This window comes from Sus scrofa, chromosome 3 (genome assembly GCF_054392235.1).
Source record: "Sus scrofa isolate SSC_HxYL_T2T_F1_AM1 chromosome 3, Sscrofa_HxYL_maternal_Yorkshire_Landrace_v2.0, whole genome shotgun sequence".
Lineage (NCBI taxonomy): Eukaryota > Metazoa > Chordata > Mammalia > Artiodactyla > Suidae > Sus > Sus scrofa.
The window spans coordinates 4,249,719-4,267,911 of record NC_139385.1 but is presented as its reverse complement, the minus strand read 5'-3'; the positions used below and the strand labels follow the sequence as shown (position 1 = coordinate 4,267,911).

Below are 18,193 nucleotides of genomic sequence, written 5' to 3'. Positions count from 1 at the left end.
TCTGAGTAGCGTTTAGCACCACTGAGAACTTCCTTCTCCTTGAAACATGTTCTTTCCTTGTACTTGAGATACCGCCTTGATTTCTTCCCTCCCCCTTCACTGTCCTTTTCTTCTCAGCATCCTCTTTTTTTTTTTTTTTTATGGCTGCACCCAAAGCATATGGAAATTCCTGGGCCAGGGACTGAATCCGAGCCACAGCTGAGACATATGCTGCAGCTGCGGCAATGCCAGATCATTTAACCCACTGCACTGGGCCAGGGATTGAATCCAAGCCACTGTAGTCAGATTCTTAACCCACTGGGCTACAACGGGTACCCATCAGCATCTTCCTTTAGATCTTAAATGTTCAAGTAACCCTGGGGCCCGCTCAGCTGACCTTTCTCCTCTATCTGTACTGATTTCCTAGGTTTCAGTACAGCCATTACTGAGGCTTTATATATTATCTATATCAGTGTGAACCCCAATTTACATCCCCAGCTTCTGAGTTCTTCTTTTTTTTTTTTTTTTTTTTTTTTTGTTGTTGTTGTTGTTGCTATTTCTTGGGCCGCTCCTGCGGCATATGGAGGTTCCCAGGCTAGGGGTTGAATCGGAGCTGTAGCCACCAGCCTACGCCAGAGCCACAGCAACGCGGGATCCGAGCCGCGGCCGCAACCTACACCACAGCTCAGGGCAACGCCGGATCCTTAACCCACTGAGCAAGGGCAGGGACCGAACCCGCAACCTCATGGTTCCTAGTCGGATTCGTTAACCACTGCGCCACGACGGGAACTCCCTGAGTTCTTCTTTTTGAATTTGCAGACTCATAGATCTGATTGCCTATTGACACCTCTATTTGAAGGTCTAGTTCCCAATGTAACATGTCTAAAACATGTTCACGTCTCCCTTCTCCAACAAAAATCTATTCTGATTTTCCCCATACTTGTGAATGGCACCACCATTCACCTACCTGCATAAGCCAAAAATCTTTTATCCCCATATCCAATCCATCTGCACATCCAATCCATCTGCAAAGCTCTCTGTTCTACCTTAAAAAAAAAAAAAATTCCCTCATCTCACCACTTCCTCCCTCAAGGTACTGGTCCAAGTCACCGTTTCTTGTCATTTAGATTTCTGCAATAGCTTCCTGACTGGCGTTCCGGATTCTGCTCTTACCTTTCTATAGTCTATTGTCCAAACAACCTCCAGAGGGATCTCAGACAACACAAGCAAATAAACTTACACCCTTTCTCTGAATTCTCTAGCAGCTTTCCTTCACACTTGGAATAAAATCCAAATTCCTAAGACCTTCTACAGTTTGGCTCTCAACCACCTCACCAAGCCCATTCCCTACCACTCTCACTCCCTGCACTGCAGCCATGCATGCTGCTTTTCATTTTATTTATTTATTTATTTATTTATTTTTTGTCTTTTTGCCTTTTCTTTTTTTTTTTTTTTTGTCTTTTTTTGTTGTTGTTGTTGCTGTTGTTGTTGTTGTTGTTGTTGTTGCTATTTCTTGGGCCGCTCCCGCGGCATATGGAGGTTCCCAGGCTAGGGGTCTAATTGGAGCTGTAACTACCAGCCTACCCCAGAGCCACAGCAATGCGTGATCCGAGCTGCGTCTGCAACCCACACCACAGCTCACGGCAACGCTGGATCCTTAACCCACTGAGCAAGGGCAGGGACCGAACCCGCAACCTCATGGTTCCTAGTCGGATTCGTTAACCACTGAGCCACGACGGGAACTCTTCATTTATTTCTTAATGATTTTTATTTTTTCCCATGATAGTTGATTTACAGCATGCTGCTTTGCTAGCACACCAGGCACAGTCCCATCTAAGGATTTTGCTCTCTTTATACCTTCTGCTTGACGTGCTCTGCCCCCAGGTCCTCCCTTCACTTAAACCATACTATTATCCCCATTATTCTATCCCTTTCCCTGTTTTATTTTTCACCTCTGGGTGTGTGCGTGTTTCCAGACCACCTCCTGCCTGAGCCAATGTTTTAGTTGCTTAGTTAGTTCACCAGTTATTGATTTGCCCCCTAAAACATAACCTTCCTGAGAACAGGCACCCTCTACACCGTTGTAGCTCCAGTTCCTAGAACAGTGCCTGACACACAGGAAGGCCTCCGAAAAGGGGTTGCGTGAACGACTTGCCAGAGGCAAAGGGTGCAAGTAAACACAAATCCTGTAGGTTTCCACGGACACCTGCTTCGCCCGCGCGTTTCACCTCCTGGGAGCCAGGGACACCTCCCGGGGTTGAGGGGCTCTCGGTTTCTTTCGTCCTCCCGCCTAGTGGGGGAGTCAAGACTTAGCAGGCGGAGAGCCGGGCTGGAGCAGCGGACGGGCGTCCCTCTCTATGGTCTCACCCGCAGACCCCTCCTCCCTAGCGCCCCGCGAGCCTCTATGGTTCCTGCCCTTAGTCGGGAGGGGGCGCTGTGCGCAGGCGCGAGGTGACGCCGCGGCCGGGCCGGAAGGAGCGCTGCGGTGGGCTCGGCGGCGGCGCCCGGGCTGTCGCGGCAGCTCCTGCTGACTGGAAGCCGCGGCGACCGACCGAAGCCGCCGGGACCGCCTGGCGAGCCGGCGAGTTGAGCGGCGAGTAAGTGACCGCTGCAGGGCGCGCCAGCCCCTCGCCAGGCTCCGTGAGGCGAGTGGCGTCTCCGCCCGGCGCCTCCTCGAAGCCCGGGGGTGGGGGTGGCGGGTCGGCCGTGAGGGGCGGCGGGGGGCGCGGGCCCGAGCCGGCCCGGCGGCGGCCTGGACGCGAGCGAGCCGGGGGCCGCGCGGGACGCCCGCCGAGCGCAGAGCGGCCGGGCGACGGGGCCGGGGCCCCGTCGGGAGCGACAAAGGCGCGGGGGCCGGCGGACCCTCGGCGGCTCCCGCCACTTCGGGAAGTTTCGCGGGCCGGTCCGTCGGCCTGCTGCCCGACAGCGACCGCGCCGAGAGACCGAGTGTCCCCGGCGGCACCTCACGGGAGGCGGCGGCCGGGGAGGGGAGCGCGCGGGGGCGGGGGGGGGGCGACGCGCGGTGCCTTCGAACCCCGACCCGCAGTCCCGAGCCCCCCGGACGCCCCCTGGAGGGGCGTCTTCCAGAGAGAGCGGCCGCGGGCGCCCAGCCCTCCCCCGCGTGCACTGCCCAGGTGTCAACCCTCTGCGGCGCGGAGAACGCGAACCCGCCCGCTGTGCCCTCGCCAGGCCGATGTTCCCGCGTGGGATGTGGCCCGAAGGCGGTGGGGGACGATGATCTAAAACTTCGGGCCGCGTCAGTCTGGCGACCGGGCTCGCCGAGTGCCTGCGGGGCCCGGTGACGTTTGCAGGGCCGGGTTCCGAAGTAAACGAGCCGGGGGGGGGGGGGCTTGTAAATAACTCGGGTACGTCGTGCTGGGCGCCTCGGCGGGGCCGATGCCGGGTTTTTGTTTTGTTTTGTTTTTTTTGCTGATGCAAGGAGAAGACGAGGCGTCCAGCTGGGAGAGGACCGGGAAGGCTCTAGTATGCTGGCCGGCGGGAAGACCGCTAAGTAATGGCTTTGCTGCTTTGTTTTTTTTGTATAAGTGATTTCTGGTGGCTGGGAGTGGTTGAGTTTGAGGAAATAGCCCGAGGCCAGGTTTTGGACTTCCCTGTAAACTGAAATAGAGGCTTTAGATTTTTGTCCCGAAGGCCAGCAGCAGTTAATAAAAGAGCAGCCTTGAAGCCCCTTTGGAAAAGTCTAATAAAGGAAATGGAGATGAGTCAGGGAGACCGCAAGTTTGTGAGCTGGAGAGATGAGAGAGCCTGTGTTTGCTAATTCTGATACCTACTGTTTAATAAGTGTTGACGGTATTCGCGGCTGTGGTGACATCTCTGCAGACCCTGTTCTAAGCATTTTCCATATATTAACTATTATATATTAGATTAGTATTTCCATATATTAACTCCTTGATTCCTCAATGACACAGGTTTTGTCATTATTCTGATTTTAAAGAGGAAGAAAATGAGGTGCTGAAAAAAAAGCCTTACCTAATCCCAAAGCTTGTCAGGGCAGAGCTGGGACTTGAACTCAGTTTGGCTCCAGAGTTGATGCTTCTAATTATCCTGCTGTATCTGTGAATGGGATTTATTCAGGAAGTTCTTCATTACTCTCTTGTGGAGTATTTATTTTTGCCAGGCAGTGTGCTGTGTCCTGGGGCTAGGGTCCTACCTTCTTGGAACTTGCTTTAGTAGAGGAGATAGATAGTAAATATAACTTCCTAAATAATTGTAGATTATTATACTGTGGTAAATACTTTTTAGGGGTGAAAGATGTGTGGACAGGCACTCTGGATAGTTGAGAAAGGCTTTCTGAAGAAGTGACATTAAAATAAGGAACTGAAGGATGAGTAGAGTTAATTTGATCCAAGAGAGGCAATGACAAGAGTCAAAAGTGGAAGAAGCAAGGCATGTTGGAGGGTTTGAGCCACGGTCTCTCACCATTCCGCAGCGGTGGGCCTAGCTGTGTCAGGAAGGCTGTGTTTCACAGGCCATGGTAAGGATTTTGGTCCTACCATGCTGAGATTTTTGGCTTAAAAAAACAAAACACAACTCAAGTGCTGTATGAAAATTCACCAGCAGGTGTAACCTGTAGACAGTATTGGGATAGAAGAGGTAGGGTGTTATGAGTTCACAGAAGATTCAGCTGTAAAAATGTCGTTGGAAACATTGATTTCTCCCCCTTGTGGGTGAGGAGATGCTTGCTTATCCATCTCAGTTTCTGAACACATTTTCAGTTGACACTTGAGGGAAAGTCTTAATGTTGCTCTTTCTTTCTTGTTCTTTCTTTAGCCTATCCTCTGAAATTTTTTAGTGATTTTGGTTTAAAACTTTTTGTATCGTAGAACGAGACTAACAGGATTTTTAGAGCTCTTTTAAAACGCTTATACTCCAGATTAATTGTTTGCATACTGTCTCTTAGGCAATATAATATCTGTTATGGATGCTTTTTTACCTTAGTTTTTTCATTTTGTCTATATATTGAAATTAACATGCAATGCATTTTCTTAATTCTGAACTTGTCAGCTTTCTTGTTCTTTCTTAATAGTATCACTGTCTTCTAGCTACCTGATCTCAACATCTAGGTCACCTTGACTCCTTGATTGCTCTTGCTCTGATGATCAATTACAAAAATCCATTGATTCTAACTCTATAGTAACTTACATATTTTTCCTCTCTCTGCTTACTGTTACCTCTAGTTCAGACTTCACTGACTCTTGTTTCCTGGGTTTCTTGCCACTGGATGTCTTTTCCAGTCTTACATATTGCAGCTAGGTTGCATTTCCTAAAAGACAACCCTCTGCATTGCTTCCCATTGTGTAGAAAATAAAATTAGAGCCCTGGTTCACTTACCTGTTAGCAAACAACCTCCAAACCTAGTGACTTAATGCAACAATTTTATATATTGGCAATTTTGTGAGTCAGGAAATTGGGGAGGGCTCACCTGGGCCTTCCCCTGCCCTTTTTTGGTTGCCTGGAGCATATGGAGTTCCCCGGGCCAGGGATCAGATCTGAGCCACAGTTGCACCCTACGCTGCAGCTGCAGCAACACTGGATCCTTTAACCCACTGTGCCGGGCCAGCAGTCAGACCTGTGTCTTGGTGCTGCAGAGATGCAGCCAACCCTGTTGTGCCACATTGGGAACTCCTCGCTTGGGCCATTCTTTTCCTCATCCACATGCTTTCAGCCAAGGTGTCTGGGACTGGAGGACATACTCAGAATGGCTTCTTTATTCATATGCCCTGTCTGAGACTGCTGGAAGGCTGTCCTTTCCCTCTCATGTAGTGTCAGGGCTTTCCATGTGGTCTGTCAGTCAGGGTAGTCATACTTTTTACTTGATGACTCTGGGCTTCAAGAGGCCTAGCTGGAATCACTAATCTTTTTCTCTCTTTCTCTCTCGCTCCTTTTTTTTTGGCCCCATTGTGGCATATAGAAGTTCCCAGGCCAGGCCAAGGGTTGAATTTGAGCCATAGCTTCCACCTATGCCACAGATGCAGCAACACAGGATCCTTTACCCACTTCTCCATGCTGGGGATCAAACAGGCGCCCCTGCAGGGACAACACCAGATTCCTAACCTGCTGCACCACAGCCAGAACTCTGGAAGCACTCTTCTCCTAAATCTAAGCCTCCTAAAACTAAGTTCTCATCATGGCTCAGCAGAAACGAACCCGACTAGGGTTCATGAGGATGTGAGTTCAATCCCTGGCCTTCATAACCCCAAAATCAGTGTTGCAGAAGTGATGTGCATATTTTTGGAGATTATTCTGGAAAGCAGGAATACCACAAAACCCCAGGACCATGCAGTGTTATGTTAGGAGCACGTGGGAAGAAAAGTGAAGTGACTTCAACAGAAGAATAAGAAAATGATTTGTTCAAGACAGACCCAGGGACCCTGGTCACAAAAAAGCAAAGATACAATTATGAAAGCCAAAAAATTGTGTGAGAGGACCATAGCTGATTCCCATCTTTTTCTGACTTCTTTGGTTTTCCAAATTTTCTACAATGGGTAATACTTTATAATGGAAGGAAGTCCTGATTAAACTGGACATTGTCACTTAAGCCATGCTCCTTGACTCTGGTTGTATATGGCTATAGTGAGCATCTCCAGTCTCTGACAGGGGAAGATGTTTTTGGAGCCATTCATTCAGCAGCTGTGAGACACTAGAAGTACAGTTATGAATAAGACATAGTCAGAGGCATGTGGATAAAATGAAATGTGAACTGTTTCTCGTCGTGTGTTGATTCATTCATACACGGAAGAGAAGAGGATAAAAAAAGATCAATAGGACAGTTGTGGGAGGTGGAAGAGAACAGACGAATTATCATCCAACTTTCTTAAATTTTTACAGTATTAACGTAAAATTCTCTGCCTACTGATGAAGTAATTAAATATATGCTAATTTAGGGGCCTAATTTAGAAACATTAACTGGTATATTTGACTAGAATATAGTCATAAATACATATATGATAACTTTTGTAATTAAACCCAAGGTAAGAATGAAACATTCCTTCTTGAGTGGCATTTCCTATTTCTGAACTCCACTTTGGTTTCTGATCAATAAGCGAAAACACATATATATAGCTTCTCCCTACCTCCAGAGGGAAAATGAAGTTTCTTATAGAAGGAAGTAAGAGTTTTACTGTGAGTAATTATAATGCTAGTGACAGGTAGCTTGAAGAGGAAACTAAAACTCCCCCCATGCAATTTGGCTCTTCACTATATTAGTAAACAACTGCTATTTCCATTTCACAGGTAATAATAATAGTTACAATGTGGCACTTGCTATGTGCCAGACACTATGCTTTATATATATTTACCTCAAATAATTAAAAAAAAAACCTGTATTCTCATTTTACAGATATAGGAATTAGGCCCAAGAGATTAGGAAATTTATGCATAGTTACTCATTCACTAATACTTGAGTAATGTGGTCGGAGTTCATTTGAAAGGACTGAATATCAGGGAGTTAAATAACCTTTACAGAGAAGCTAGTCAGGAGTAGAAATTCCATCATCAATACTCGTTTCTCACTGCACCTTGAGGGCACTGTACATGCCATTCATGAGAAATCTTCCTTTTATTGCATCACTAGTTGTCTGCTTAACTACACGCTTGACAGTCTAACTACAATAGTTGGAAAATGAATCGCATTTTCCTTTGATTTCCAGTGTAAAATTGAAGGAACCTAGTTGTTTAAAAAATAAAAATAAAAAAAGAAGAAGAAGAAAAGAAAAAAAAATATAAGAAACTTGTCTATTGGAATTAACTGTTCAGAATACTTTTAAAAATTGTATTTGAGGAGTTCCCATTGTGGCTCAGCAGGTTAAGAACTGACATAGTGTCTGTGAAGATGCGGGTTCAGTCCCTGGCCTTGCTCAGTGTGTTAAGGATCCAGTGTTGCCCCAAGCTGGGCTTGAATCTGGCTTTGCCATGGCTGTATTGTAGACCACAGCTGCAGCTCAGATTCGACCCCTAGCCTGGGAACTCTCATATGCCTCAGGTGCAGCCCTAAAAAGGAAAGAAAACAAAAAACAACTGTATTTGAAAGAAAAGTAAGTACTGACGATGCAATTGAAATTTGACACTAAAGCTCTTTCTTTCCTTTATACCGAGCTATTTATGAATAGCACCCTTATTATTTCAAGTGAGGTACCTAAACTTAGGCTTTATAATTTTTAAACATTGAGATACCTTTTTCCAGTTACAGATACCAACCAGAAAGTTCTGTTGTAAAACCTAAACTTGATATACAACTTTGTAGTCTTTTTTGAAAATTTATTATAGTTGATTTACGGAGTTCCCGTCATGGCGCAGTGGAAATGAACCCAACTAGGAGTCATGAAGTTTCAGGTTCCATCCCTGGCCTCACTCAGGGGGTTAAAGGATCCGGCATTGCTCTGAGCTGTGGTGTAGGCCAGCAGCTGTAGCTCCGATTCAACCCCTAGCCTGGGAACCTCCATATGCCATGGGTTTGGCCCTAGAAAAGACAAAAATACATACATACATACATACATACACAAATAAAGTATAGTTGATTTACAATGTTGTGTCAGTTTCTGCTGTAAAGCAGAGTAACCCAGGCATATGTATATATACATGCTTTTTTCTTGTATTATCTTCCATCATGTTCTGTCCCGTGAGATTGGATTTAGTTCCCTGTGCATAGGGTCTTGTTTCTTATCAGTCATAAATGTAATAGTTTGCATCTACTAATCCCAAACTTCCAGTCCATCCTACTCCTCTCACCTCCCCCTTGGCAGTCACAAGTCTGTTTTCTATATCTGTGAGTCTGTTTTATAGGTAGGTTCAATTCTGCCATATTTTAGATTCCACATATGATACAGTGTTTTATTTTTCTCTTTCTGGCTTACTTCGCTTAGTATGAGAATCTTTAGTTGCGTCCATGTTGCTGCAGATGGCTTTGTAGTCTCTTAAGTTGGAAAAAGGCTGGTGTTATTTGACTCTTTGTAGACATCATATCTTGAGAAGCCAGGGTCTGGGGCCTGCCTGCCCAGAAGCACATAATTTCTCCCAGGAAGTCAAAGAAAATTCAGAATTTCTTAGAAAAACCTTGAGTGGGTAGGGTTTTAAGACCCATTATATTGTATGTGACTGTAATGGCTTTTTTTTTCTTTTTTGCCATTTCTTGGGCCACTCCCACGGCATATGGAGGTTCCCAGGCTAGGGCTCGAATCAGAACTGTAGCCGCTGGCCTGTGCCAGAGCCACAGCAACTCGGGATCTGAGCCACGTCTGCGACCTACACCACAACTCATGGCAACGCCCGATCCTTAACCCACTGAGTGAGGCCAGGGATCGAACCCGAAACCTCATGGTTCCTCTTCGGATTCGTTAACCACTGAGCCACGACAGGAACTCTCTTTTTCTTTTTAGGGCTGCACCTGTGGCATATGAAAGTTCCCAGGCTAGGAGTCTGGGAACTGCAGCTGCTGCTGCTGGCCTACGCCACAGCCACAGCAACACTAGATCTGTGCCGCATCTGCAACCTGTGGCGAAGCTTGTGGCAACACTGCTCCTTAACCCACTGAGAGAGGCCAGGGATCAAAGCTGAAAACTCATGGACACTGGTTGGGTTCTTAACCTGCTGAGCCACAATGGGAACTCCTGTTTATGTTTCACTTACATGAACATACTGCAGCGTTTTGTCCATTCAACCATTATAAATGATGCAGTTTTTGGCTCCTAGGGATAATGCTGCTGTGAACATTCTCGTACATAGACCTGGTACGTATGAGCATGCATTTCTGTAATACAGATTTCTTGCAGTGGATTGTTAAGTCTTACAGGATTTATATTTTCCATTGTAACTGGTAAAGTATCAAGACTTACTTGTACAGTTGTGGTACCAGTTTCCTCTCCCACCAGTAGTGTATGAAAGTCCTCATTGCTCCAAATCCTCAACAACATTTGGTCATCAGTTTCAGGCTTTTAGCAATTCTATGGGCGGGGAATGGCTTGTGGAAGTTTTTTACCCTTTAAAAATTAAACAGTATATAAAACCACCTAAAACCTGTACGATTTAATGAGTTATAAGGTGCTTGTATGTGCCACTGATGTCAAGAAGATCATCCCCAAGCCCTCTCTATGTATGCTGTCCTCATCTAACTCATTCCTTCCTCCGTGAGATTAATCGTTAATTTGACTTCTGTCATTTTCTTTTATTTCTTTATGGTTTTATCACCCAAGTACATCACTGTATACTGTAATCTCACCCATTTAAAAATGTTGATAAATCTTTTAAATCTAAGGTTCCTCTTCCATTCCTTTTCTTTTTCCTTATCTGTTGTTGAACCTGAACCATTTGACCTATTAGTTCCCAGAGCCTAGGTAAGTTTTTGTCAGGCTTAAAAAAAATTATTCCCCCAATAGAGCCGTTTTAGACATTTTTCTAATTCTCGCCCATTGAATACTAAGGAATAAGATTTTGGGAGTATGACAAACCATTTTATATGTAAGATCTTTTTACCCCCTTGCCAAATTGCCCCCATTGTGAATACATGGTTTAGATTGGATACTTATGATGCAATTCAAAAATTTCCTTTTGTTTTTTTGTTTGTTTGTTTTCCTTTTTAGGGCCACACTATCGGCATGTGGAGGTTTCCAGGGTAGGGGTCGAATCAGAGCTACAGCTGCTGGCCTACACCACAGCCACAGCAGTATGGGATCTGAGCTGCATCTGCAACCTGCACCACAGCTCACGGCAACACCATATGCTTAACCAAAGATCAAGGCCAGGGATCAAACCTGCAACCTCATGGTTCCTAGTCAGATTTGGTTCCTCTGCACCATGACGGGATCTCCAAAAATTTCCTTTTTTATCTAGCCTTTATTCTAAAGATGAGGCTGTGTCCAGATCCACTTCAGTCTGACAGGGCTGTAGATGGTGTTCTTTCCTCAGAAGGTAGTTATGTCTTGCTCTCTCTCTGATGTTAGTGGCCAGTGATACTCAATGTCTAGGTCCAGTAATTATTGAGGATTGTGAAATAGTGATATTTTAATTGAATTTTTAAATTGGTACTAGAGTAATTTTATAAAGAAACCATTTCCTCATCTATTACTTGGTTTGCCAGTGGTATAGTTCATACAGGAAAGGCAAGAAAATGATTCTTTCGCCTTTATTTTAGCAATTTTACCTATTTATTTTGGGGGGGGAGTGCCCCATGACATATGGAGTTCCCGGGCCAGGGATCAGATCCTTTAACTCACTGTGCCTGGCCAGGACTCAAACCCACGTCCTAGTGCTCCAGAGGAGCCTCCAGTTCTGCTGTGTCAGAGCGGGAACTCCCAGTTTTACCAGTTTTAAAGATAATGTATTGGTTGACTATCAACCTCTGAAAATGATCTGTTTAAAAAATCATGAACACTTTCATTTATACAGTTTCTTAAAATATTTATACCAAATCACTTATTATCCTGGAGTTCAAAATGTCCCATCTTTGGCCAATGGAAGCCTCTTCGGGAATTTAATTTTTTTTTTTTTTTTAACCACACCTGTGGCCATGTTTAAGTCCCCAAGCCAGGTGATCGAACCTGCGCCACAGCAGTGACAACACTGGATCCTTAACCCACTGCACCACCGGGGAACTCCAGGAATTCTTTTGAGTTACTCTGACAGGATGTAAGTAGTCTTTGATAGCTTCCTTGATAGGTCGTATGACAGGATGTTCTAGGCTCATTTTGTACAACTCCTGCCCTAGACTTGCAATTAGTAATTTGTTCAAAAAGCCTTATCTCTTTTGATGGGAAAGAGTATTTCAAATAATCTAGGTAGTATGTATGTTCATTGCTACAAGCAGGTCATTGTTTTGAAACCTTTTTTTTTTCTTTTTGGACAGCTAATTTTATGATTCCATACTAATATTTATAATTCAAATTTAGGACATTTGGTTCTCTAAGGGTCTTACTGAACTGACTTCATTACTTCTGTATTATAATTTTTTCCTTTCACATTAGGAACTGTGGTTCTGAAGGACATAGGGATTGATTATGAATTGACTAGACTATGCTGTAACTTTACTCAACTCATTACCCCACAATGTCAAAATGAAAGTCTCGGAATGTCACCACCAAGGTGATTAAACAACTTAAAATTTTTTCAGGAGTTCCCATTGTGGCGCGGTAGTTAACGAATCCGACTAGGAATCATGAGGTTGCGGGTTCACTCCCTGCCCTTGCTCAGTGGGTTAAGTATCTGGTGTTGCCGAGAGCTGTGGTGTAGGTCGCAGATGCGGCATGGATCCTGCGTTGCTGTGGCTGTGGTGTAGGCTGGTGGCTACAGCTCCGATTCGACCCCTAGCCTGGGAACCTCCATATGCCGCAGAAGTGGCCCAAGAAAGGGCAAAAAAAGACAAAAAAAAAAAAAAAAAAATTTTTTTTCATATGCTTCCCTTCTCCATAATTTTTGTAATTGTTCTATATCATTTAATCTTAGTTCTGATTTAATCTTAGTACTGCAAGTAATTATATATTTAACTTTAAAACATATTTAAATATATATAAATATATTTAAAACAAATATATATAATGTGCCTCAGAAAGCACAAATCCCAAAATAATCAATACGTATTCACTGAAAAGCACATAGGCCAATCTGAGAAAGCAGCTAACACCAGGAAGGGGCTTGCTCCATTCAGTAAGTGCAAGGAGGCCGCTGTAAGCTCTGAAAAAGATGTAGCAGTCTAGGACCCATGGGAAGCTTTGAAACTCAGCCACTCTGTGTCAGTGTCTCTCTAGTCATTTTGGTTCCCTGAAGCTTGTTTTTCTGTTGATCCTCAGGAAAATCGTGTAGAAAGTTTTACTATGTGAATAAATTTGTGCCCCTTTTCCTTAAAAATTTGTTTACTGGATATAAAATCTGTTTTTTTTTTAAGTATTTTATTTTACTTTCAAGTGTCATAAAGCATCACCGTAAAAGTCTGTTAATCTAATTTTTCTTTTATAAATTTCAAGCCCAGGTGCTTAAGGATTTTTTTCTTTAAAGTCCAGTAATTTTATTAGTACTATGACTTAGTAGTTGTCATTATGGGTTGCTTTCTTTAGGTATGTACTATGCTCTTTCAAAATGTAGCTTTAACGTTTTTATTTTAGGGAAGTTTTTTTCAATTAAAATTTTTAGCATCCTCTTCTCTTTCAATTTATTCAAGAGCTCCTACTGTGTTTTATGTGAAATTGTCTTTGTCTTAAATGTGTTCCTTTACCTCTTTATTTTTCTATTTAAAATTTTCAAAAAAAATTTTCCTCCTTTCACCTTTGAGTCTCCTAAAGCAGTATGTGTTATATTTATTCACATTTGTGTTCCTTCTAATTTAGTCTTCATTCCTAAAATATTTTTTTCCTTTATCTGTTTCTTTCCCGAGACATGTGACTTCATTTCTGAGTTTTTCTAGTTGTAATTTATGACGTTATTTTATTTCTTCTATTATTTTCTTAGTGTTCTTTAGGTTATAATATCTTTCCAGCATGTTGTCATTTGTAGGGATGTTTTGCTTCTTGTTTTTCTTATAACTTTATATGAAATTTGTTACCAGTTCTTTTCTTTGCTAATTTATAGTGAAATTAGCTTTCTTGGAGAAGGAGGTGTAGATTAGGATAACTTTTTCTTTTTCTTTTTTTTTCCTTTTGAGGCCAGAACCTGAGGCATATGGAAGTTTCCAGACGAGGAGTCTAATTGGAGCTGCAGCTGCTGGCCACACCACAGCAACACAGGATCTGAGCCATGTCTGTGATCGGTACCACTGATCATGGCAATGACAGATCCTTAATCCACTTAGCGAGGCTGGGGATCCAACCTGAGTCCTCATGGACCCTAGTTCACAATGGGAACTCCTAGGATAACTTTTTGTAGTTTCACAGAATTCCCTCTTCACGTAGTATTCAAAACATGGCAGCTTGCTTTTTGAGATTTCCCCCTGATTCTGTTCTCTCTTTTTATCTAGACCTTCCTTTTCTTTCTTTTGTCTCTATCTTAGTCAGTTTAACTGTTCCCACCATTTTCTTCCTGAAGGCTGTGTCCTTCAGGCAAGCCCTGGTTGATGAGTTTCAAAGCTTCCCATGGGTCCTAGACTGCTACATCTTTTTCAGAGCTTACAGCGGCCTCCTTGCACTTACTGAATGGAGCAAGCCCCTTCCTGGTGTTAGCTGCTTTCTCAGATTGGCCTATGTGCTTTTCAGTGAATATGTATTGATTATTTTGGGATTTGTGCTTTCTGAGGCACACATGATACTTAAAAAATTGTGTGGCTCCTAGTGGTTTGTCCTCACCTGCTTGCATTTTGGAGTTTGTGGAGATTTCTTCTCAGTTGGTGTTTTTGGTCTTTTTGTAACTTGGAATTTTTATAACGGTGGAATTTCTTTCTGTTTTTATATGAGAATTTGGGGAGATTTAAAGGCTATGGTACTGCCATTACTGCCATCTTCCCAAAATTTCCTTGTGGTTTTAGTTTGCATTTCTTTGATGTCTCATTATGTTGGGCACTTTTTCAATTGTTTATTGGCATTTTGGATTTCCTCAAGGTATTCAACACGGTGAATTATAATCTTTTAGCCCATTTTTCCTTTAAGTTGTCTTATTCTTTGTTTTATTCTTTCCAGTTAACATAAGAGTTCTGTATATTTTCTGGATATTTGGGGGAGGTGTTGTTGGGGTTTTTTTTTTTTTTTTTTTGCTTTTTAGGGCCACACACCCACAGCATATGGAGGTTCCCAGGCTAGGGGTCCAATCGGAGCTACAGCTGCTGGCCTGTGTCACAGCAACAGAGGATCAGAACCTCGTCTGCGACCTACACCACAGCTCACAGCAATGCCAGATCCTTAACCCACTGAGAGAGGCCAGGGATCAAACCCCAAACCTCATGGTTCCTAGTCAGATTTGTTTCTGCTGCACCACAACGGGAATTTCTGGATATTTGTATTATAAATTTCTTTTCCCAGTGACTTGCCTTTTCACTCTTAATCATTTCTTTGGTGAACAGAAGTTTTTTACTTTAGTATAGCACTTTTTATGTCCTATTTTTGATGTTTGAGATGTCTTTCTCAGCTCCAGTTTGTAAAGGCATTTTCTTACGTTATCTTGTAGAAATAGTATTTTACCTTACCATTTAAATCAAGAGTTCACCTAAAATTGTTTTTGTCTAGGGCATGAAGAGAGGTCTAGTTCTTTGATCTTCCCTTCCTTCCCAAAATAGAGCTTTCCAGTATGGTGTCATATAGTTTAAAAATCGTTTTTCTAGAGTTCCCGTCGTGGCGCAGTGGTTAACGAATCCGACTAGGAACCATGAGGTTGCGGCTTCGGTCCCTGCCCTTGCTCAGTGGGTTAACGATCCGGCGTTACCGTGAGCTGTGGGGTAGGTTGCAGACGCGGTTCGGATCCCGCGTTGCTGTGGCTCTGGCGTAGGCCGGTGGCTACAGCTCCGATTCAACTCCTAGCCTGGGAACCTCCATGTGCCGCGGGAGCGGCCCAAGAAATAGCAACAATAACAACAACAACAAAAAGACAAAAGACAAAAAAAAAAAAAATCGTTTTTCTCCTGCTCTGCAGTGCTGCTTTTGTCATAAATCAAATATCCATATATGAATGAATCTGTTTCTGGACTCTGTTCCATTGGTCTATTTTTTTCTTCTTTTGCCAGTACCACATTGTCTTCATTATTGTAGCTTTATAATAATAAGACTTAATATCTGATAATATAATCCTCCATCTTTTGTTTTTGTTTATGAATGCTTTGTTTCTTGGTTCTTTGCATTTTCTTTTAAATTTTGGAGTTATCTAGTACATAGCCATTTTTAAAATCTGATTAAGGCTGTATTAAATTTGTACATAAATTTGGTAAGAAGTGACGTCTTTACAGAATTGAGCTTTCCAACCCATGAATCTCCACTTATTTACTCTTCTTTAATTTTTTTGTGATGTTTTATAGTTTTCTTTGTAGAGGTCTTGCACATCTTTCATGAATTTATTCCTTGTTATTTGATTGTTTTCGATGCTACTCTTTTCTGATCATTTCATATTAATAGAGTGTTCATTTTTTGTATACTTGCCTTGTATTCAGAGACTTTGTTATTCATTCATTCACGTATTCATTCCAGTGGAGTCTCTGTATACATTACATTGACATGTACAAATATACATAATTTTGTCCTCCTGTAATCTTTCAGTGTTTTGTTTTATCTTTCATTGACAATCTGTCTGGAATTGATGTTTATGTGTAGTATAAGCAGTAGATCAAGACGTCTTCCTGTATAGATATCCATTTTGCCCAGCAAGGTTTATTGAAAAGGCCATTCTTCCTACTGCATTTCTTTAGCATCTTGGTTTTTATGTGGGTGACCAAATGTATGTGGGTCTTTTTTCAAGCCCTCTATTCTGTTTTTATTTTTATTTTATTTATTTACTTATTTTTTTAGGGCCACACCTGCCTCGTATGGAAGTTCCCATGCTAGGGGTCAAACTGGAGCCATAGCTGCAGACCACAGCCACAGCAATGCCAGATCCATAAGCCACTGAGCGAGGCCAAGGATTGAACCTACATCCTCATAGATACTGGTCGGGTTCTTAACCTTCTGAGCCTCAATAGAAACTCCTTTAGTAATGTTCTTCTCAGGTTTTAGTATCAAAGTTATGCTAGCCTAATAAAATGATTTAAGAAATAATGGTTTTTGTTTTTTGGGTTTTTTTTTTTTGGTCTTTTTGCGATTTCTTGGGCTGTTCCCATGGCATGTGAAGGTTTCCAGGCTAGGGGTCTAATTGGAGCTGTAGCCACCGGCCTACACCACAGTCACAGCAGCGGGGGATCCGAGCCGCGTCTGCAACCTACACCACAGCTCATAGCAACACCGGATCCTTAACCCACTGAGCAAGGCCAGGGATCGAACCCGCAGCCTCATGGTTCCTAGTCAGATTCATTAACCACTGAGCCATGAGGGGAACTCTTTTTTCTTTTCTTTAAATTTTTGTAATACTAGTTAGATTTCTTCCTCAGATGTTTAGGAGACTTTACTGGGGAAGCTTTCTGGGCTTGCTGGATTCTTTGTGGGAAGGTTATTAATTACTTATTTGGTGTCTTGATTTGGTAGAGAACTATTCAGATTTAATTTTTCTGTTCACTTGTGGTAAATGGTGTCTCAAGGAGTTTATTTCACTTAGAATTTCAAATTAAGTAGTACAAAGTTATTCATAATCTTTATATTTTGGACTTTGTAGTGATGTCTTTTACATTTCCAATGGTAGTAATTTGTGTTTTCGCCGTTTTTTTCTTAATCATTCTTGATAGTCTTATCAATCATATTAATCTTTTTATAGAACTTTTTGCTTTTTAAAAAAAATAAACTATTGGATTATAGCTGACAGAAACTTTTGCTTTGATTTTTTCTCAGTTTTATGTTTAAAATCTGTTTTGTTGATTTCTACTCTTATGAATTTCTTCTACCTTTTCTGGGTTTAATTTACTGCTCTTTTTCTGTCTTCTTGAGAGCAAAGCTTAAATCAGTGATTTTTTTTCAGTCATTTTTTTCTCCTCTAAGATGTGCATTTGAACCTGTAAATTATCCTGTAAGCACTACTTTAACTTCATCCCACAAATTTTGATGTGTTTCGTTTTCCTTATCTTTCAGTACAGTCAAAATAGTGTCTCATTTCTTTTTTAACCCCTGGGTTGTTTAGTTTGCCTAATTTCCAATATTTAGAAATTTCCTAGTTATCTTTCTTTTACTGACTTTTGTCATGTAATAATTACTGTATGATTCCAAGCCCAGCAAATTTGTTGAGGCCAGCGTTGTTGTTCAGCATGTAGTCCATTTTGTAAATGTTCTGGTGCATTTGAAAAGAAGGTGTTTTCTGTAGTTGTTGGGTGGAGTGACCTATAAATGTCAAGTCACCTGTCTGATAATGCTCTTCAACCCTTTTGTCCAGCTGTGGATGTGAAATTGTCTTATTTCTCTAAGGTCTCTCAACTGAAGAGGTATCTATTTTGAAACTATATTATTAAGTTCATACAAATTTAGCAGTGTTGTATCTTTTGTGAGTTGGCCCTCTTACCTGGATGAAATCTCCCTTGTCTGTAATGATACTTTTTTTGGTAATGTCTCTTTTGTCTGATATTAGTATATTCATAGAGTTTTTTATTGGTTGTGTTGTATGGGTTGGAGGGGCATAAAGTAGTTGAAAAGAGAATTTCAACAGATAGAATTTGTTTTTG

The 18,193-nt window shown here is 42.3% G+C and overlaps 1 protein-coding gene across 5 annotated transcripts in view; it reads left to right on the top strand.

The window, feature by feature from the left end:
* Nucleotides 1-2,425: 2,425 nt before the first annotated feature.
* The window catches only part of RNF216 (ring finger protein 216), a 171,098-nt gene continuing 155,330 nt past the window's right edge, over nt 2,426-18,193 (top strand). For all 5 annotated transcript variants that reach the window (XR_014839929.1, XR_014839930.1, XM_021086051.2 and 2 more), the window contains exon 1: nt 2,426-2,576. The gene's annotated coding sequence lies outside the window, so the exon portion shown is untranslated. The remainder of the gene's footprint in view (nt 2,577-18,193) is intronic.